At 40.3% G+C, this 15,045-nt stretch overlaps 1 long non-coding RNA gene across 2 annotated transcripts in view; it reads left to right on the plus strand.

The window, feature by feature from the left end:
• The first annotated feature begins 358 nt into the window (after positions 1 to 358).
• LOC126161323 (uncharacterized) overlaps positions 359 to 15,045 on the plus strand; it is a 273,822-nt gene continuing 259,135 nt past the window's right edge. Inside the window, exons 1-3 of one of the 2 annotated variants that reach the window (XR_007534895.1) lie at positions 359 to 582; positions 1,107 to 1,176; positions 1,552 to 1,956. This is a non-coding gene — a long non-coding RNA (uncharacterized LOC126161323). Of the gene's footprint in view, positions 583 to 1,106; positions 1,177 to 1,551; positions 1,957 to 15,045 lie in introns of those variants that run through there. The other variant, XR_007534896.1, reaches the window with a different exon arrangement.

Here is a 15,045-nt window from a genome sequence, read left to right on the forward strand (position 1 = left end):
GTCAATGATAAAATATCATTCTATATTAAGTCATATTTTAAGAAAAATAGCGCAGATTGTTATGAATCATTTTAATGTGATGTAATAATCTTGAATTTATTGATTAGAAGCGGTAAAATTAAAATTGTTTATGAAATTGTGTTTGAATTTAAAATGTTTTTCCGAGAAAAGAAACAATTCAATATTGCATTAAAACTATTTTTTCTATACTACATGTGAATTAATTACATTTAAGACGAAATGGTGTGCTAATGATTGTGTCTTAACGATAGCTCGAATCTACAGTCGACTTAGTTGTGTTGTAAAAAGAAAACACTTTTCGCTCTCTGACAAGTGAGTTCACAGAGGTTCAGTTTCAAGATGGCGCATTGTGAGCAGTAGTGAGGTGTCCGTGTGCCGTTCAATTGTAAATTACATTCCGTAAATGAGATGGGGTGAAAATGTGAAGTTCCGGGAAACGCAGTGAAAGTCGTTTGGTGTATATATTTTTGTTTAATTTATTCCAGTACTCATTATTGTGAAGCATCATGGCAACTGATAAAATTAAAGTTGCGGTGAGGGTTCGCCCTTTCAACAGGCGAGGTATGTATCTTACAGAATATAAACTCACACACATTGACATGTTCTATTTTTTTATAGTATAGAACACCATAGGTTTGCACAGATAGTATGTTTATCTTCCGTGTGGAGTAATGTCAGATGTCATCAAAGTTAGAATGCTGAAAACATTTCCGTTGTGTAGATGTCATTTAAGAGCAATATTTGTTTTAGGTCTTTTTTCCTATTGGTACAATGGAATTAAGATTTGCAAGGTGGCAGGTTGTCTTTAACAAAGTCTTATACAGAAGAGCGTGCGCGTTAGCCTGGAAATAGTTCCGGATGTTTTTTATGTGCAAAACAGTGTATGAGTTGCTTCGCGTAATTATTGTCTTGTCATATACTTGTAAGCGTAAAGCAGAATGGAAAAGAATTACGACCTATTTAGACATCGAAATCAGATAAATGTTTTTCTCTAGTAGTCAGTTTGTCAGTAAATGAACAAGCTATAAAGCTCCACGGTATGCATCTGTGCTTACGCTTAATGCAGTATGTGCTTCGATTTACAGAACTGGAGCTGGGAACCCAGTGCGTCGTTCGGATGGAGGGTCAGCAGACCATACTTCATCACACTGAAAGGTAAGAAATGGAAATAATTTCAGGGACTATCATAATTCTGTAGATAGTACTTTTAAAAGTGATATAAATTGTAAACATTTTTATTGACTCTTCTATTGTGATAAATGAGAACTTTCAATGCAAAAACACCATCATCCGCCGTGACTGCTTTAAATTTTCTTTTATATACAATCTCCACTCAATTAACATAGCGTATGTTGTTGCATATAATTTACTTTTGTCGGGTATTACGTTATAGCATATGTCATTGTCTCGCCAAAAAATACTTTTCCTATAATTTCTCATTTGTTTTACTGTTTCCATTGACTGACACCCGTGCCTTATCCTAATACAGTAACGTGTTTATTTTTTTTTATCGGTTTACTGCTACCGAAGGCAAGGACATAGCTCTACGCGCGGTGGAATTGTGGAAGATGGTGCCGTCCTGTCAACAACTGTGTGTTTGGATACGGATATAGCCTAGACAGTCATGAAGGAAGCACACTTAGTGACGTGTTATAAGGAACCGCCCAGTATTCGCTTTGGAGCCACACAAGATAAATACTGGTATCTCGAGGCAGAAATCGGATCAGTGACTTATGTTACACGCTCTGAACAGATACAATTTAAATTTGTGTTGTTTCTAAATGTATAGAGAAGTTTGACTCTTCAATATGTGTACAATTTCACTAAACTTCATACTTATGTAATGTATACTTTTCCTCTCGTTTTCGCGTCGCCGAAATCATGTGCCTCACGATAACATGAATAATATTGAAAGAGAAATAATAAAGATCGTTAGCGTCGAAATGCTGTACCACCCCTGTACTCCTGATCTCCGCAATGGGAAAAGTAAGGTCCGCATCTTTTCTGTTTTTCTCTTCGCCTTTCTATTTCACCTAGTTTTGACGTGGTAGCTAACATAGAAATGTTCGCCAGAACACTACTAAGTTTATATTCCGCCCAGATACGAGGCTTGTTTACTTCTTCAATGAAATAACCATCTAATGAAATATTTAAGTGCGTGGTGTTGCTCCTTTATGTATGGAAGTAACACGGATATGAGAGACGCTAAAGAATCATAATCGTAGATTAGTTCAAGCACCTGTTTTTTAGTGTTTTCCATTGCTGTCCAGAACCATGGAACTGAAGGAGAGCGAAGGTAATGTTGTTTAAGTTACGGTTAAAGGACAGTGCGACCTTCGCCAGGATGCAAGGGGGACGCATCTGCCAATGTCAGGTCATGCTTCACCTAAGATCAACGCAGTCATGGTTCATTCAACAAGGTTGATAAAGCTGATGTGTCACAGTACCGTTGTCTAGCTGAGCTAGTGCCCAAGTGCCAAAGGAACATCTTGCCACATCATAAAATAGTTTAGAAATTATCACAAATGGTAAACAGGTGCATTTCTCTGGTTACCTTTTCGTGTCTAACTGAACTGTGAACATCTTTTTGTCAGTGGTAAATCTCAGATCGGATGTTCCATTGTTTAAGATATAATTACAGTATTTCAGTGCTGTTATTAGTATAAAGTTGCTTTCCCTATATATGAAATCGGCGTTGACTCAACGAAGACTGCTGCTCTGCATTGAGAAGTAACAAACAAATGCGCTGTGTCAAAGTTTCGCTCGATGCTTAGTTCGTCCCGGCATTCTTTTACATGATGAGCAGTCAGAGAACTGACTGGACTGGTTTAATGTTAGTTCCAGTAGGGTCGCAGGTTTTTAATATAGTCTCGTTCCATAATTTGCCAAATATTTCGGCCCATCCCGTAGGTGCGATGATTTAGGATTGTTTTATCAAACACCTGAAAATTTTTAAAACTTCGTTATTTCAATCATTCGCTTTAGGCTAATCGATTACACCCAACGGATCATTCACAGCGAACAAGAATGTGCAGATGGTGGTCCCATCTCAAATTGGTGGGCCATCCCTCTATTCTTGGTCCGGGCGCCCTGTTTAAGGCGAATTTTGGTTTTAAGTCCTGTCTAGTTCACTTTCTCTTGTCTGTCAGATCTAAGGCAAACACAATCATTCCGCTCACAAACAGTGCTCGCTAGCCCACTCATACTCTGAGATTTGCCATGGTATGGTAACTAAAAATACGTAATATGGAGATACGAACAAACAGATCGTCATTGGACAGACTAGTGACTGTTGGAGGTGACATAATTTACGTTCATTATAATCAGATCCGTAAGGTGCACTGTATAGGTCGCTTGCATTGTACTGTGAGTTCAATTTTCCCCATTATATGTACGGACGGATCGTTTGAACTGACTGTTGGTCAAATCTTCTCTTTACTGCCCCTGCAGGAGCTGTCTGCATTATATCTTCCATCGAAACGGATTCTGGGATATAAATAAGTGCCTTGGTTGGAGGTGTAAGGGTTTAGGTTTTTAAACATTTCCGTGACACTTTTGCTGTGAGGAAAAGGAAATTAATCATCATTCATATTTTTGTGTTTAGTTCCGATGAACAAGTTTTATTTGTATCAGGTATTCAGTAAACAGGCATTCGAAAAGTAACCAGGCATTAGATATGCCGTCCATTGTGCAGGCTCTAGGCAATTTGGTAATATCGTACAAATGAATCGAGATCTATCACTGATTTTATGCAGTACTGAATCCACTTCGTGTCTCTGGTTTATATGAGAATATTGATATTGTAACGATTTAATCAAAGCTTTCTGTTATTGTAGGCTATGTGAAGCACACTTACACATTTTGTGTAATCTCAGTTCAGACGCCGTACCCCTCATCCTAGCTTTTGCCTGGTTTCCTGAAATCACCCAGGCGGATATCATGCTAGCTTTCTTAGGAAGACGCTACCGATTGCTTTCTGCAACATATCCCGGATATACTGATCTGCCCAAGTGTCCCAAATGGAACTTCGTGGAAGAGGGTAGGTTAGCGCCGTGTTCGCTTTACAAGAAGGTATACCCTTCCGCAAAATTTGACTGAAATCAAGAAGCCTCTAAGGCCAAGTTAATGGCTGTGGAAGAGCAATGTGAGAACTTGACCTGAGAGATACGCCATTGGTGTCATTGGCTTTATTATGTAATGTAGTAACGCAAATAGTGTCTACTGCACACATTTAATCATACAGCACCAGTTCTGTCCAAATGGATGTTTTCGGAAGACCGCGTCATCAAAGAACTGGTCAGTTTATCGCCAATGGAAATTCGTCTGAGGTTTCCGAAGCTCTATAAGGAGTCTGCTCCATCGTGATCAACAGTTAGTAGCTGAATGCACGTTTGACGCTGATCCACGTTTTGGGACATCCCTCCACTGCAACCTTAGAGGAAAATATCGAGACATTGTATAATATAGTATTGAACGATTGGTCGTAGGCATATCAGAAGAAAGAGAGCATCATATTTAATGTGAAGAACTAGATGATATCTTGCGCGCGCATGAGCTAATTCATCCCACTAATTTTGTTTACCTGTTTTTGAAAGTGTAACAGCAGCATAGAAACGTCATTTTAACGTTAAACTCAGTCGTAGTCATTTTTAGTTTAGCTGCCAAGGTCACGAATAAGAGTTTCTGGCTGAATAAAATTGTGTGCTTGGCTGAAGCACACCCGATGTCTGCACTATTTATTAGTTTATGTACGCACCTAACTCCTGCTTACTAGCTCATCTAACATCAGAGGAGGTTTGCTTTATCCATATAGGGCCATTCTAAAAGTAAAGAACTTTTGTTTCACTAGACATTTTTATTAAGTATAAGGGAAGAAAGCTTGTTTTACGACATTTTTGATATCTTAGGTATTTTTCTACGTAGTCACCATTCAGATTTAAACACCCGATTAAACGTTACTACCTTCTCCCAATCCCTCCGGCCGCCATGTATAAATATGGGTTTCATGAAAACAGAGAATGGGTAAATACTTATAAAAGTCTAAAGAGTTCTGTTCGACTAAAATTAGACTTGTTACCCGGACTCCTTACTAGTAAGTCTAGCCTCCAAAAAAGCTGTGCATTCGACACAAATATAGTCGTTTCCGATTACAATTATTTATACACGTCCCCGTCCCTTCCTTGTTGCCACACTCATCCCAAAGGATGCTACGGTGCTTTACTCCATGGAATTTTTTTACAAGTACCTATATTTGAACAAAGTTTTGCTAAATTTCCCCAGCTGTTCCAGAGCTAGCCTGGAAAACAAACACACACACACTTTTTTTCTAAAGCGCTGCGATATACAGATACCAAATTTTCTCGATACCGTCCAAAGATCTGATGATAAAAGTTTATCAGAATCTGATTTTGTGCGTTGATTTGTTACTGAAGATGTGTGAGTGAAACACTTCATTCCACGAACGAAGCAGTGGGCGGGAGCCAGTGGACCTACGCGAAACATGTAAAATGGGTATCATCAGCCGGCGATGTTACGGTAACTGTTTCCTGAGATACAAAGATGCCTTGCTCTTGTGGGTTTGGTTTGCAAAGTGTAAATTAATAACTGTTGAATACTATTATAGATGAAATGGATTAATTCCATAGGTGTAACAGACCTGAGTTCTAATATCTTAAAAATCAGTCCAAATTCCGACAATTCATGCAGTCAAAAAGTTAGGCGGGGGCAGAACTGACATATCTGAAGTACGAATTTTTGTTGTCTGCACAATATATTAGTTTATGTACGCACCTAACTCCTGCTTACTAGCTCATCTAACATCAGAGGCGGTTTGCTTTATCCATATAGGGCCATTCTAAAAGTAAAGAACTTTTGTTTCACTAGACATTTTTATTAGGTATAAGGGAAGAAAGCTTGTTTTACGACATTTTTGATATCTTAGGTATTTTTCTACGTAGTCACCATTCAGATTTAAACAATGTTCTTAGCGTTCCACTAACTTTCGTATGCCTTGTGCATACTCAGTTGCTTCGAAGTCGTTGAACCAGTCTTTAACGTCCTCTTTCGGTTCGTTGTCATTTGCGTCCAAAAATCGTTCAGTTTTGCAACAAGATGATAATCACTCGGCTGAAAGTACTGCATTCGAAGGGGATGTTCAAAAACGTCTCACTTCGTCAGTCACATCTGAAGGTCTTTCTGAGCGTTCATTGTTATGAATATTAGTTCGTGTTCCATTAAACATGATGCACAATTTTAGAGTTCAAATATTTATCACATTTCCATAAACTCGGTTCTATGTCTGTAAATTTTGATAGCATGCCCCATTTTTTTCACACATTTTAAAAGTGCACAGATAAGGGCTAAATGACAGCTTCACGTCTTTGTTAACGCCATACTGGCGCCAACGGCTACTAAAATCTGTGCAAGGGGATGGGGGCTAGAGTTAAGCGGTTCGTCAGATCAAAATGTTCTTTCCTTTCAGAATAATGCTCGTAGTACATACAACATATGCTATGGGATAAGCACGGATTTTACCGGGGAAGATCAATCATTAGTTGTTCCGAATTCAAGATAACACGATTAGAGAGTTCAAGCATCTTGGCACGTTTGGCTCAAAATATTGTTGTTGTTGCGGTCTTCAGTCCTGAGACTGGTTTGATGCAGCTCTCCATGCTACCCTATCCTGTGCAAGTTTCATCATTTCCCAGTACCGACTGCAACCTACATCCTTCTGAATCTGCTTAGTGTATTCATCTCTTGGTCTCCCTCTACGATTTTTACCCTCCACGCTGCCCTCCAATGCTAAATTTGTGATCCCTTGATGCCTCAGAACATGTCCTACCAATCGGTCCCTTCTTCTCGTCAAGTTGTGCCACAAACTCTTCTTCCCAATTCTATTCAATACCTCATCATTAGTTATGTGATCTACCCACCTGATCTTCAGCATTCTTCTGTAGCACCACATTTCGAAAGCTTCTATTCTCTTCCTGTACAAGCTATTTATCGTCCATGTTTCACTTCCATACATGGCTACACTCCATACAAATACTTTCAGAAACGACTTCCTTGACACTTAAATCTATACTCGAAGTTAACAAATTTCTCTTCTTCAGAAACACTTTCCTTGCCGTTGCCAGTCTACATTTTATATCCTCTCTACTTCGACCATCATCAGTTATTTTGCTCCCCAAATAGCAAAACTCCTTTACTACTTTAAGTGTCTCATTTCCTAATCTAATTGCCCGCATCTCGTGGTCGTGCGGTAGCGTTCTCGCTTCCCACGCCCGGGTTCCCGGGTTCGATTCCCGGCGGGGTCAGGGATTTTCTCTGCCTCGTGATGGCTGGGTGTTGTGTGCTGTCCTTAGGTTAGTTAGGTTTAAGTAGTTCTAAGTTCTAGGGGACTGATGACCATAGATGTTAAGTCCCATAGTGCTCAGAGCCATTTGAACCATTTTGAACCTAATCTAATTCCCTCAGCATCACCCGACTTAATTCGACTACATTCCATTATCCTCGTTTTGCTTTTGTTTATGTTCATCTTATATCCTCCTTTCAAGATACTGTCCATTCCGTTCAACTGCTCTTCCAAGTCCTTTGCTGTCTCTGATAGAATTACAATGTCATCGGCGAACCTCAAAGTTTTTATTTCTTCTCCATGGATTTTAATACCTACTCCGAATTTTTCTTTTATTTCCTTTACTGCTTGCTCAATATACAGATTGAATAACATTGGGGAGAGGCTCAAAGTAACATTTGTTATGATAGCCCACAATCGATGAATCGCACGCTATAGAGGCTATTCAGTGTGTTTACCTCTCTCTAGGAGAGACAGTGTCTAGATAATCTGGTGTACAGAGCACGCCAAGTTGTCGCCACTCACTGCTCGCTGTGTTTTCTGCCAGGCGGTCGTAAGTGTTTACACGATTGTCATGTTCCAGTGTTTCCTTTTAACATTACGTAAGATAACTAGACTTAATTTATGGTACTGGCATAACTCTATGGGGATTTCTGGCGGAGACTGTTGTCAGTGAGTTCATATTTACAAGTGTCAGTTAGTATAGCTTTTATCCTAATTTTTATTGTGTTCAGCTGCAGGTAATCTGATGTTCTTTCAAACATAATAAAAGTATATCAGTACAGCTGTGGTGGTTTCTTAGTAACACTAACAAGAATCAGCTGTGGAGATTAAAATAAGCAAGAGTTATGTGCACATTATTGTGCAATTTTTTAAAGCACGAGAAATTATAGATTATGGACGTAAAATTGTGTGAATTTTCGATCGTTTGAAGAGTACATTCGAAATATTATTTAATTCAAGCACTTTGTACATATTGCAAATTTACACAAGGGTTTTATTAAATATTCTATTCCACTATAATCTGCTGTGCGTTATTACGAACTATGCTTATGGAGAAAATTTGCTTTATATTCCTAACAAAGTTCGCTTAACATCGTTCGTATACCCACCCAGCAAATGATAGGCCGAAACAGTTGGATAACTATAATACTCCCAAAACCTAACGGCTATTAGTTTGAATTAAAGTTAGTTATGATTTGGTTCAGGTAGCGCTGTTTTTGTGATTGTTTTATGTTTCTTTCACTAATCGTGAGTTGAGCCACAATGCGTATTTATAATGTGTTCGCCTACCATGTTTCAAGATATTTAAGTAAAGTATCCAGTCGTGCTTTAACCTTTAATCCATCCAGTTACGATAGTGTTCTCATTCTCTCTCGCCAAGTGTTGTAGTGTTGGGCTCCCAGCCTTCACCATTAATAGCAGATTAGGTTTTTGCAGTCCTTGTATTTCGGCGTTTTAATGTGTGACACTGAACTGTAGGTGTGGTGCAAAATTGTCTTCCACCCAGAGATCTGAATTTTAGATTATGACGCATTTTACTCTTTAACATAAGCTATTGTAACTTATAATGAACCTCGAAATAATCTGCATAAGTCAGCGCCTGCAATGACGGGCAGGTGTTACTTTTGCTCTCTGGTTATTCGATCGATGGTTTCCTTACTCTACCCAAGTAGTGAAATTAAGAATAGGAGCACCCTGGTAAGTGCCAATGAATGCACGGTCTAATTCGCTTTTTCTTATTTAAATAGAGATAATAAATCAGCTACGAAGGGTAATTTCAGTTGACGGTTTATCTGGTGATAAATATACAACCAGTCGCTTTTTCTAGTTCATTGATGCTATTTATTCCACCAAAAACACGTTTTTGAGCCACTACAGGCTCATCGTCAGATGGAAGTTACAAGAACATTATGCTGTGGACTAAGTGGAGCTAGATCACAGGAAGTGAGTCAGTGTAAAACCCACTGCAGCTAAATACTGTGTATATCTGTGTACATATCTTGATAATGTACGTTATAGGAGTAGATTTGACGTAAATACCATAAGGCAGTGCACTCATCAGCACTGGATCTAGGTACACTTGGTCCACAGCAGAATGTTCTTGTAACACCTCCATCTGATGAGACTGCATTGATTCGAAAACGTGTTTTTGATTGAATAAATCGCAACAAGAAACTAGAAAAAGCGACTGGTTGCATATTTATTAAAAGATAAATCGCCAAATTTAAATCGCAGTCGCAGCTCGTCATCCACAAAGGATAGACAGTAATTTCAGTGTCTCGAGTAATGTTTGAAGCTTCGCAAGGGCTAAAATCTTTGCTTCAGAATAAATCTTTGCTTTCAGTAATCATTAAAATACGTGTGGTAAAACGTCTGTGAGATCTATAGGTTTTGAGTAAGTTCTTTTGAAGAGTATGTGAATATGTGATTCGGTAAGTGATTATCTTACTGGACTTCAAATGAAGGAAGTGGAACGTAACCAAATGTTGTGTACTTATTAACCTCTCACGTGGTGTGTGGTTGCAGTTCAATAATTGGAAGAATGAAAACAATAAAAATACATTAAACTGTTCGACAGTGCACTGTCGAAGAGGAACTATAAATATTAGCACTTGTAAACAATGAAGCGGACAGGCAGAGTGGAATTTTGTTGTATAATAATAATAAAATAATAATAATAACAATAAACTGAGATAGCAGAAATGGAATTGCCAGAGAAATGAACCGAACAGGATCAACATAAACATGAGAAAATCTGTTTCAAGAACCACCCACGGGGTGAAGCGTGCATTTCGTAAGAATCATTTGATACAAATTGAGCAAGATTAAAAAAAAAAAAAAAGCAAATGCAAAATGAATACAAACCCTCGAGCCTACAGTTCAAAGATACCAAGGGGTAAACTAGCCCACAGTGACGAAGATAATTTCAGATTCTAACAAGGAGACATCTTGAATGTTTCCACAGCTGTGAAGATCCAGAGACCGCATTCGTTTATGAAAAGAATCCAGACATCAACGCAGCGTCGTCTCCACCTACGAAGGAAGAAGTCAGAAGTATCAACCAGAGGAGGACTACAAAGTACCGGTTGAAGATAAAGTAGTCGCCGAAATGTGGAAGCATGCAGTGGGTAATGCAGTTGATAAACATGTTGCAACTTCTCAAGAGATTTGGGAAAGCGAAGAACGTGTAAGTGGATGGACCTCTGCTGTAATTCGTACACTAGGTAAGGAAGTGGAGAAAAGACGTGACAGGGTACCGCGGCGTCTCTCCCCTCCCAACAACTCCAAAGATCCTCCCAAAAGCTCTACAGAATCCATAAATGTGGGAGTACCAAGACTATTTCAGGAAGGGACGATTATGTGCTGGGTAGATTTTGAATCTGAAGTCGATCCCTTTACATCTGAAACTAAGGAACAGGGAATTGATCGAACCACCCTATCTGAATCCTTGAAGAGTTTGGCGTAGGTATCAAAACAAAGGCGATTATCAAGCAAACTCTAATAAACACCACCCCTAAAGTGAAGTTCAGAGGAGTGACATCCCTTTGTATTTAGGATAGTGGCACAAGGACTTGGATTGTCGCCTTTGCTCTTCAACTGTGTTTTAGAAAAGGCTATCCGAAAATGGTGGAAAGAAATGAATAATTCAAGAGTAGAAAATGGGGAAGGGCTACACTACATCAATCGACTGTCTAGCCTTTGTGGATGATATAGTGATCTTTTCAGACTCAATAGATACGGTAGGAAAGCACCTTAATCACGTGAAGAGACAGGCAGCGAAGGCTGGGCTTAGAGGCCCTTCTAGAAGACGCACTTTATGACAAACATAAAATCAGTACTAAGAGAACTCTAAGAAAAATTAAGCAGACAAATAGGTTTAAATAATCAGTTGAGTGCATGGAACCTAACATATGAGAGAAAGAAGCCTTCGTATCACGCATTAACAAAAGGGAAATGGCCTATCAGCTAACTAAAGGCATTTACAATAAGAGATCGATATCCTTAAACGTCAAAATTAGACACCATTGCTGTTGTAGCGGAGGTTTTATATTCGGCAGAGACTCTTAGAATGAACAAGGAATGTGAAATGCAGAAATTTCAGGCTAAAGAAAGAAATACCTCGAGAAAAATCATGGGTCCTATCGAAGAAAACAGTGTACAGAAGACTTAACAGCCACGAACTATACGAGCATAAACACGTGGAAAAAATAAGTGACAAGATTGGGAAAAGAAGGGTTGCCTTTTATGACACGATTGAGCCCATAAAGGATATCAGAAAAGCATAACTAACGTTCTTTAAAGACAAGAAAACCAAAGGGGCATGGTCCACATAAGTAGAAAAAGATCTTCAAGAAATGAAAATTTCTCGTAAAGATATCTGCTAAAGTAAAAACTATGAATGCTCAAATGCTTCCAGGAGAAACTGAAACCGAAGCTGAAGACAGGGAAGAGAGAAGAATAACACCGGAAACGAATGCTAGCTTATAGTATCAACTATCTCTCTCTCTCTCTCTCTCTCTCTCTCTCTCTCTCTCTCTCTCTCTCTTTCTTATATGTTGTTTGAGTTGCTGAGATGATGGTTCAAAAATCCAGGAGCGTAACATCAGTTAGTGCGTTAATTAGTGAATAAAATGTTAAGTGAAAGTAAAATTATACGTTTTGAAAAATGTCAGTACGTATTGCTGAATAGGGACACCGCGCGATCTTAAACCACCCCTGCTTAAAATCGTTTGTGGCTAGGAATCATTGTAAGTGCAGTGAGGTTACAGCGTCTGCAGGTAGGTATTTAGTATACCTTCCAGAATCGCACACCAAGGATGGCATATATGTACTAGATTAATTTTGGGTAAAATGCAGTCATATAAATGAGACTTATACGGAAAAATATCTATATCTATACTTCGCGGGCGACCGTACGGTGTGTGGCGGAAGGTACCTCTAATACCACTATCATTTTTTCTCCTTGTCTGTTCCTCTCTCGAATGGTGCATAGGAACAGCGACTACTGATAAATTCAGAATGAGATCTAATTTATGTGATTCTGCCTCTCACTGGCAGGTCGAGACCTTTTTCCCTTGCGTTGTCATCAAGAAGTGCGGCCCAGGATACTGTTAAGCCGTCTTCACGAGGGAGGAGTCAGCTAATGTAGACGTGGCGCTCTGCGGGTTTTGTGACGTCGTTTCTTGCTGTTTCACGTTGAGGAGGCGTTTCGTCACGTTAAACACAAAATAAGTTCTGCGATATTTCGACAATGTGCCACGTGAAGAGAACCAACAAGAAGGTAGAAAGGTATCTGCGTCACCAGCAGAACTTAATAGACGCCATACTGTATTTATCGTGTTCAGTTGAAGCCCGCATTTGATTGGTTTTTATGTTACAACTTGACACCCATTGAATATCCGCTCTTTCTAAGCACCAGCTCACTGAATCTCTGGAGACCGCGAAGTTATTGGTACGGTTTGTTGTAATAAAGTGACGTGTTCCATAACTCGCGTGTTATGGAAGGTACGCCTTTTTAAGGTAACGACACGTTGAAGATTAATCACAAACATGTCGTCCTTGATTGGATTTGTTGTAACTAAATGCCATATCAGCGATTCAGACCTTCAGAAGACCGTAAAATAAAATACAAAGTCACGCCTTGTGTAGTTTCAGCGTAGCGTGGTTGATTGGAGCGCGACGTTACGAGAACAGTAGCTAGCGGATTCGCGTTCCCCTGTACCCAGATGTTTTTCCACCTTCGCTGTTTCGAAAAGATTGTGGGCTCTTCTTGTTAATTTGATACAAATAATTTCTGTAATATTCCATGTTATGTAAATATAAGTACGCTCTTGGTCAGTAGTGAGTTTGTTCGATTTTGTGAACTTCTGTAGAGTCCTTAATGACTGGGTATGTATCTTTCCTTTTTGTATTACTACGTGTTGATGGACGTTGAATTTTTCTTGTATGTGTGCTACAGACAGACCATGACTAGCATATGCGCAAAGGAGGAAACTTGCATTTTAATAAAGCTTAGCTAGATTAAGGAAAGGCAAAGCTACGTTTCCAGGATTTGTAGACTTAGAGAAGGCTTTTGACAACGTTGACTGGAATACTCTTTCAAATTCTGAAGGTTGCAGGGGAAAAATACAGGGAGCGAAAGGCTATTTACAATTTGTACAGAAAGCAGATGGCAGTTATAAGAGTCGAAGAACATGAAAGGGAAGCAGTGGTTGGGAAGGGAGTGAGACAACCCGTAGCCTCTCCCCGATGTTATTCAATCTGTATATTGAGCAAGCAATGAAGGAAACAAAAGAACAATTCGCAGTAGGTATTAAAATCCATGGAGAAGAAATAAAAACTTCGAGGTTCGCCGATGACATTGTAATTCTGTGAGAGACAGCAAAGGACTTTGAAGAGCAGTGGAACGGAATGGGCAGTGTCTTGAAAGGAGGATAGAACATCAACAAAGGTAAAACGAGGATAATGGAATGTAGTCGAATTAAGTCGGGTGATGCTGAGGGAATTAGATTAGGAAATGAGACACTTAAAGTAGTAAAGGAGTTTTGCTATTTGGGGAGCAAAATAACTGATGATGGTCGAAGTAGAGAGGATATAAAATGTAGACTGGCAATGGCAAGGAGAGCGTTTCTGAAGAAGAGAAATTTGTTAACATCGGGTATAGATTTAAGTGTCAGGAAGTCGTTTCTGAAACTATTTGTTTGGAGATTAGAAGAAGGGATCGGTTGGTAGGACACATTCTGAGGCATCAAGGGATCACCAATTTAGTATTGGAGGGCAGTGTGGAGGGTAAAAATCGCAGAGGGAGACCAAGAGATGACTACATTAAACAGATTCAGAAGAATGTAGGTTGCAGTAGGTACTGGGAGATGAAGCAGCTTGCACAGGATAGAGTAGCATGGAGAGCTGCATCAAACCAGTCTCAGGACTGAAGACAACAACAACATCGTAGTAATTTTACGCGCGTCCATTTTCGTAAACAAACTGTGTAGTTTGCGAGCAGAGTGAAGCCGGAACTGCCGGTGGAGACCTGTAAGGGAGGCAAAATCACATTAGCCAGAACGTCCCGTGTGCCGACGGCGCTGTGTCTCGTGACGCTGCATTTCCCGTCCGCGTCCACCTTAGCTGCCTCATCCCGTGTGACGACGGCGTTAGATGAGCGTCGCGGCTGTGCCCCACCAGGTGAACAGAACGGTGGCAGCCGCGTGGCGTCCGGGCCTTGTCAGCAGTGGCCCCGTGTGCTGACCTGAATGGGCGGGCAGGTTGCGCAAGGCCCGCGCCGCCGGTGTGGTGGCGGCCGACGAGCGCCGACGGCTGAAGCCCGCAAGCGAAGCCTCGCAGCTGCCGGAATTTTGGGGACAGCGCGCCACTGTCACAGCGGTTACACCTCCTGTCCTTCATGGTACCGGGGCAAAATGGTTGGCTTGGACGCAGGAGGGCGATTCAGTGTTGTCGTTCACCACGCGGGAACCGTGCGCCCCGCATAGAGGTGTATGTGTGTACGTCGAAATACGGAATGTCCCGCAAACATCTACAGCGATACTTCGCAAGCCACCGTACGGTGCGTGGCGGAGGGTACCCTGTACCACAAGTCGTTTCCTTTCCTGTTAACTCGCAAATACAGCGAGGGAAAATCTACTGCCTACATGCCTCCGTGATGATGTCCC

Source organism: Schistocerca cancellata, chromosome 2, assembly GCF_023864275.1.
Source record: "Schistocerca cancellata isolate TAMUIC-IGC-003103 chromosome 2, iqSchCanc2.1, whole genome shotgun sequence".
NCBI classification, from domain to species: Eukaryota; Metazoa; Arthropoda; class Insecta; order Orthoptera; family Acrididae; genus Schistocerca; species Schistocerca cancellata.